General features: G+C 47.7%; 1 protein-coding gene across 1 annotated transcript in view; it reads left to right on the top strand.

Moving 5' to 3' along the window:
• LOC119575583 (msx2-interacting protein-like) overlaps positions 1-7,500 on the top strand; it is a gene marked incomplete in the record, with an annotated part of 122,611 nt that overhangs the window by 109,404 nt on the left and 5,707 nt on the right.

The following is a 7,500-nucleotide window of genomic DNA, read 5'->3' as shown; positions in this document are numbered from 1 at the left end:
AATGTCTGTTGGCCCCCATGGCTCTGGAGCTGACCCCAGCAACGAGAACAGCCTCCTTCTCTTGAACTTTGCTAGACCCCAGATATTGAGGATTTCTGGCTCCTGGTATCAGCACCCCAACTCGCATCACTGGACGATAACGATTCATGTACTATGGCCAAGGAGGTCGAACACATTCTTGTCAGCACTCGAAAGAGGATCCTTCAGAATTGCAGGTTTACCAGGGTGCCGAGTTCTGTGACACTGATCATAGGCTGGTAGTGGCTACCCTATGGGTCCACTTCAAAACTCCTCATCCCTCCAGTGACCACTCTAGGGTGCTTCACTTAGATTGAAGAAGGAGTGTGCCAGTGGCTTCGCCGCGGCAATCTCTGATCGATTCACAGAACTTGAAAACCTGACAGATGCAGTTGTTCTATGGTAGTCCTTCAAGCGGAAAACACTTGAGGGAGCACACGAGTCCATTGGTGTATGCCCGAGGGCAGAATTTCATCTCCCTGGAGACACTGGAAGCCACTGAATTGTGCTGCATGGCTCAGCTAAATGGCAATCAGAACTTATGTCGCTCTTTGGTGCATAGGGCTCGGACACTGCTGAGAAGGAACAATCAACAGTTTATCAGAAATCTTGCTGAGGAGATTGAAAGACATTTTTTGGTAACGGCCTTCACCCTGCTTGCCAAACTGTGAGAAAGGTGAACTCTAAGCCCTCTTCACAGATGACTGCAGTCCGCTCAGCGGATGGACAGATCATCTCAGATCATGTTGGGGTTTGTGAAAGTTGAGCTGAGTATTTTGAGCAGCTGTACCAGGTAGACTCTCCAACAGTTGGCTTGGATGCAAGTGGTATCACAACACCTGTGCTGGACCCATCAGCGAGAAACCTCCTATATTAACTGAGGTTAGGATTGTGATTTCTAAGCATCTAAGCCGCAGGCATATGTGATATCCCTGTTGAACCTATGGCATGGGGCTTGCATGCAGCCTTGACTGCCATCTGGCAGTCTGGTTCCATTCCCATTGACCTGTTGAGGGTCATAGTCATCTCTCTCTGGAAGGGGAAAGGGGATCGTTGGGAATGTAGCAATTACCAAGGCATTGCACTGCTCAGTATAGCAGGCAAGGTTTTCACCCACATTCTTCTGAAATCGATCTTAAACCACCTAATAAGGCATCAGGGGACTGGGGCAGTCTTGATTCAGTCCTAGCAAGTCCACAATCGACTGTATCCTAGTGCTTTGAGTAATTGTGGAACGTCGTCGTGAGTTCGGACATGGATTGCTTGCAGCCTACATTGACCTCAAGAAGGCGTTTGAATCGGTGCATCGAGAATCGCTATGGGAGATCCTGAGACTTAGGGTATTCTGACACAGATTATTGGCTTAATAGCAAGCTCTGGGCCTAGAGGTCTCCTGGACCAAGACCAAGATTCAGGACTTTGGGGGCCTGTTAGGGGAACCTGTTCAGTTGATCCATACTTGTGGTGAAGACGTTGTAGTCACAGAGAGTTTTGCATAACTTGGTAGCGTAGTCCATATCTCTGGGCTGTCAGACCAAGAGGTCAGTAGGTGGATTGGTGTGGCAACAGGAGCCATGAACTCAGTCAACAAGAGCATTTGGAGATGTCGGTATGTATGCAGAATGACCAAGATAAGTGTCTTCAAGGCCTTGATACTCCCAGTTTTGCTCTATGGAAGTGAAACCTAGATGCTATCTAGTGCCTTGGAGTCTCATGGCCATGTACCCCCATCAGCATTAGTCCCTTGATGATGATATGTACATGTATATTGTTACGCCGACCGCCTCGTCTCCCTGCTACCAACACAAGGCAGGCTAGGCAGACGCCGTGCTATCCACAGGGTCATGAACACTGAACAGCTCCAAGAGGCACTGAGCACCACAGCGTCCCAGAACACCACGAGGGGAAACTCCAAGTGGCGAGGCAGGGCACGAAATAAACACAAAATGACAGTCTTTCCTTTATTTAAACAAGTTATTTACCCGTTACACTTTTCTATAGCACAATACAGGGGAAACCAGCATGTCACACTGCACGATACAGCTTATAACAGGGCAACACAAAGTTCACAAAGGTCACAAGGGCACACACGAGGTCTTCACAGGAGCAGCCCCCAAAACCGCATCTCCTGGCTTGTTCCTCCGCTCCTCCGCTTACAGCCAGCTGCGTCATGTTTGCCCAGGTCCCTTTTTGTTAAACATGCCCAGGTCATCCTTTCATTTTAACACACGTTTCGCACAGAGACAAGCCCCACTGGGTAGCACTATCCCCCCTATCAAGCAGACGACCCATCTGCTCTGACATACCTAAACCTGAAACAAACTACAGAAAATTTAAATAAAATGAGTCCTCAGGAAAAAACAAAATTCTTTCAAACAAAAGTAACTGTAATTGAAAATCAGTTCTCAGAAACACAAAAATCTTTCATTCAGCGCGGCTTTCTTCGCTCTTGCTGGGGTCGCTCTGGAGGAGGTGTGGGCGGCGGTAGATTGGCAGTGGCACCCAGAGGGGTATCTCCTGTCCCAAGACCTGGCTCATGGTCGCCATTGACGTCTGCTGCATCGCCCTCACCGTCCAAATGCTCGTCCTAATCTCGGTCAGCGTCTGCCACGTCCTCATCGCCGCTACTGGGGCTAACGTCATCTTCTTTTTCACCATGGCCCCAGGAGTAGCTTCCTGGCCATGGTAACGCCACAGCCGGTGCGCAAGTCCTCGAGGAAGTCAGGCAACGGCCCCACACCAACCAACTCCTCGCTCCCGACGACTCTTCTGGACGCTCCACTTCCTCACAAGTGCCCAGCTTTGCACCAGCTGGCACCTTCAGGTCCTTATTAGAGAAGTTAGCTACCAACACTGTAACTAACCCCTCCCCTGGTCCAACAAGGCTCCGCCCAACCGCTACGCCATCAGCCAGCTGCAGGTTTTGAATGGGCTCCACGAGGCCCTCTACTCCACGCATCACTCTTGACAGTCGACACCAGATTCTAGACTTTTCCTTGGGGCAAAGTGCAGTCGTTCAGCCATAACTACCTCTGCACAGCCAACCTCTGGAAGCAAGGGCACATCTTCACCGTGCGCCCTCTCCAGCTTCCGTCCAAGGTCGACACACGCCTTACTCTGCGTCAGGTAGTCAAGGCCCAGCAAACAGTGCTCGTCCAGATCGGCCACATACACCGGCAGCCGCTGCACCATGCTGCCCACGCCAATACGAACCTCCACTGGCCCCTTGAGCTGCACACAATGCCCCGTGACACCACACAGTCTCTGTGGTGCGTCTGGAAGTCGCATTGTGGCCAACATATCAGGCCGCACTAGGGTCTTCTCAGCCCAGTGTCCACTGTCAGGCGGCATGGCTTCCCATCTATTGAGCCCTCCACCTGCATCATGCTGGTTCGACGGCAGCTTACCCAAGTCGGGGCCCGGGAACCGAGGACGGCTGGGTTTCGGCCCCCTTCTCCAGCCTGTCCGAGTTTTCCCCTGTACCACTTCCTTAGCCTTAGGACATGCACTCGGATGGTGACCATACCTGCCACAGTCCTTGCAGCACTGCTGGAAGGCATCAGAATCCGTCCGGTTGAGAGGACGTGTTCTCCGCTCCCTCCGACACCGACTACGTCTGTGCCCTTCCTTACCGCAGCCCCAACACAAGCCTTGAAATGTGCTCGGGCTCACCTTCCTCAGTTCTATCTTCTCCACTTTAGCCTTCCGGCCCCGGAGGTCATGGCGGGGCTGAGCAGCTGGCCCTAGGCCACTGGTTGCCTTCAGGAAGGCCTCGAACTCCAAGGCCCTCGCCAGCGCCACCTGCAGGTCCTCAGGGTGTGCCTGCTTGACGTAGATTTGCAGCTGCTGGTCCTGCAAAGCGTCAACAAAGAAATCGCGGGCCAGGACCACGATCATCTCTTCTGCAGCCGCAGGGTACGACCTCCTTACCAGCGCCTCCACATCCTGCGCCAGCTGGGACAGTGTCTCGCCACGCTCACGAGTCCGCTTCTTCAAGCGGGCCCGATATACCTCGGCCTGGTGGTGGTCCCTGAAACGATGTTTCAAAGCCTCCGCCACGCTGGTGTAAGAGGCATGTTGGGATGCCGGCAGATACCCCAACACTTCCACCGCGGGGCCCCTTAGCGCTGTTACCAGCTGCAGGGCCTTCTCTTCCTGGCTCCAGCCCTGGGCAGATACCAGTATTTCAAATTGGGCGACATATGTCTCCCAGGCCACCTTCCCGTCGTACTCAGCTGGCTTACGCTTCACAGAATGTCTGGAGGCCGAAGGGCTGCAGGGTGGAGAACGCGTGCCGTGAACTAACACGCCCGGGGGGGAGGAAGGGGGTGAGGGAGGCAACGACGCGGGTTGACCGGGTCCGAGTTTGCCGCCACCTATACCCAAGGGAGCGGTTCCGATGGGTCCCCAGCCTTCTGCAGCGACCACTGGCTCCGACACGACGCTGCGAGGCCCGGGGTTCCTGCCACGGACCCAGGCAGACCCCAGTAAATCTGACACTCTGGCATCTGTTGCCAGAACCTCATCTGCCTTCTCTGCTTGCAGCGTTACTACCTCATGACGCCGCCTTTCCTCCTTCACTTCCTCCCTCAGGCCCTGAACCTCGCCCTTCAGAGTCTGCACCTCCTCCATCAGTTCATTCTTCACGCTGTTGCAGGCCTTGTCGGTGTACTGTTGAGTTTAAGTTCCATCTTCACAGATGCAAGATTGCTCTGTAGCACCTCAACAAGTCGGCAGAACTGTTCCTCTGCCTTCCTTGCCTGCATCTCGACGAGATGGTGCGCCTGCTCGCGTGCCCTCTGTGCCTGCTCTTCTGCCCTTTGTGCCATTTCCTCCCTCATACCGGCCAGCATGGCAGTGATCAGGTCCATCTGGCTCGGCTTCACCTCACTCGTGCATGCCTCAGTCATAGCCTCTTCTCCCTCATGGCTGCCGCCATCTTTGGACGACATGATAAATCGGCGCGTCTCACTGATCAAATATCACAAATCCCACTCCTGACACCATTTGTTGCGCTGACCGCCTCGTCTCTCTACCACCAACACAAGGCAGGCTAGACAGACGGCGTGCTATCCACAGGGTTGTGAACACTGAACAGCTCCAAGAGGCACCGAGCACCACAGCGTCCCGGGACACCACGAGGGGAAACTCCAAGTGGCGAGGCAGGGCACGAAATAAACACAAAATAACAGTCTTTCCTTTATTTAAACAAGTTATTTACCCGTACACTTTTCTATAGGCACAATACAGGGGGAAACCAGCATGTCACACTGCACGATACAGCTTATAACAGGGCAACACAAAGTTTATCAGGTCACAAGGGCACACACGAGGTCTTCACAGGAGCAGCACCTAACTGTCTCCTGGCTTGTTCCTCCGCTCCTCCGCTTACAGCCAGCTGCGTCATGTTTGCCCAGGTCCCTTCTTGTTAACACATGCCCAGGTCATCCTTTTCATGTTAACACATGTTTCGCACAGAGACAAAGACCCACTGGCGTAGCAATATATATATATAATTTTATATAATATATATATATATATATATATATATATATATATATATATATATATATACATACACACACACACACACACACACACACACACACCACATATATATAATATATATAATATATATATATATATATATATAATATATATATATATATATATATATACATACATACATACAAACAAACCTACATAATACATACATACATACATACATGCATACACACACACACACACACACACACACACACAACACACACACACACCACACACACACACACACACACACACACACACACACACACCTCTCTCTCTCTCTATATATATATATATATATATATATATTATATATATATATATATATATATATATATATGCAGGATGTAGGCCTCTCCCAATCTTTTCCAACTTTGTCTGTCTTATGTTTTTCAGTTTCCAGCCTTGGCCCCCAAATTTCGTTATTTCGTCACGCCATCTTGTCATTGGTCTGGCCTTTGGCCTCTTTATGTTATCTATAGCAGTCTGCTACTTTCTTTGTCCATCTGTCGTCTTGTCTCCAACATATATGACCTGACCATTGCCATCTTTTTTTTGTTTTTGATGCTCACAAGTATATCTTCCACTTTTGTCTGTTCCCTGATCCACATCGCCCTCATCCGATCTCTTATGCTAATTCCCAGCATCACCCTTGCCATCCCTCTCTAGGCACTTACTAGTTTCCTCTCCAGTAATTTGGATGTAGTCCATGTTTCAGATCCATAGGTCATAACTGGGAGGACGCATTGGTTAAAGACTTACTTACTTACTTACTTTTTTTCTTTTTTTTTACACATAATGACAAGAAATCTCTTAGTATGCTACAGTGTCTGCCAAAGGCGCTCCAGCCTAGACTGATACGTCGCTTATCTTCCTCTTTGCTGGATGTGTTTGTCTGTACAAGTTGCCCTAAGTATATATGCTTCGTGTTGACATTGCATCTGTTTGTATTGAACTTAACTGTTGAATATGATCTTAGTCTTTTTCTTGTTCATCCTAAGTCCAAACTTTCAGACTTCATCTATTCAGATTGTTTACTAGTTGCTGCATTTCATTTGCAGATTCACTTAAGAGAACAATATTATCTGCAAATCTTAGATTGTTTAGGTATTCGTTTCCTATTTTGATATCCTTTCCCTTCCATTCTAGCTTCTTGAATATTTCCTCAAGGGAAGCTATAAACTGTTTTGGTGAGACGGCATCGCTCTGTGTAACATCCTTTTAATTAGTATTTTATCGGTTTCCATGTGGAGCTTGATGGTTGTTGTCCCATCTTGGTATATATCTTCCAATATTTTACAATATACCTCCTCTACTCCTTGTCTTCGAGTAGCTTCTAGACTGCTGGTATTTGTACACATGTTCATAATCTATGAAAGTCATGCACAGGGGTTTCCTATATCCTTTATTTTTTCTCTTATTTGGGTGAGCGTGTGGATGTGGTCTGTTGTTGAGAATCCATTGGGAAAGCTGCCTGTTCTTTAGGCTGATTAGAACCAGACCGTAAGAGATGCGAGTTTGATGACTTTTGTAAACAGTTTGTAAGTAACTAAAAGGAGGCTTATGGGTCAGTAGTTTTTTAGATCCTTTCTATCCCCTTTTTTATGCATCAAAATAATTTATGCATTTTCCCATGCTTTTTCTGTTGAGAGAGCATTTGTTAAAATTTCTTCTGCATCTATTATAAGGTCTATACTAATTCCTCTCTCATTGGTGTTTTCCCTCTCTTCAACCTTATATATATATATACACACACCTATAGTATGTATATATATATTATATAATATATATATATATACTAATAATATAGATAAATATATAATATATATATATATATATATATAATATATATAATATATAATATATATAATAATTATATATATATATATATTATAATATATATAAAATATATATATATATATATTATATATATAT

This window comes from Penaeus monodon, chromosome 7, assembly GCF_015228065.2.
Source record: "Penaeus monodon isolate SGIC_2016 chromosome 7, NSTDA_Pmon_1, whole genome shotgun sequence".
In the NCBI taxonomy this organism is placed as follows: domain Eukaryota; kingdom Metazoa; phylum Arthropoda; class Malacostraca; order Decapoda; family Penaeidae; genus Penaeus; species Penaeus monodon.
This window is presented reverse-complemented; position numbering and strand designations above follow the sequence as displayed.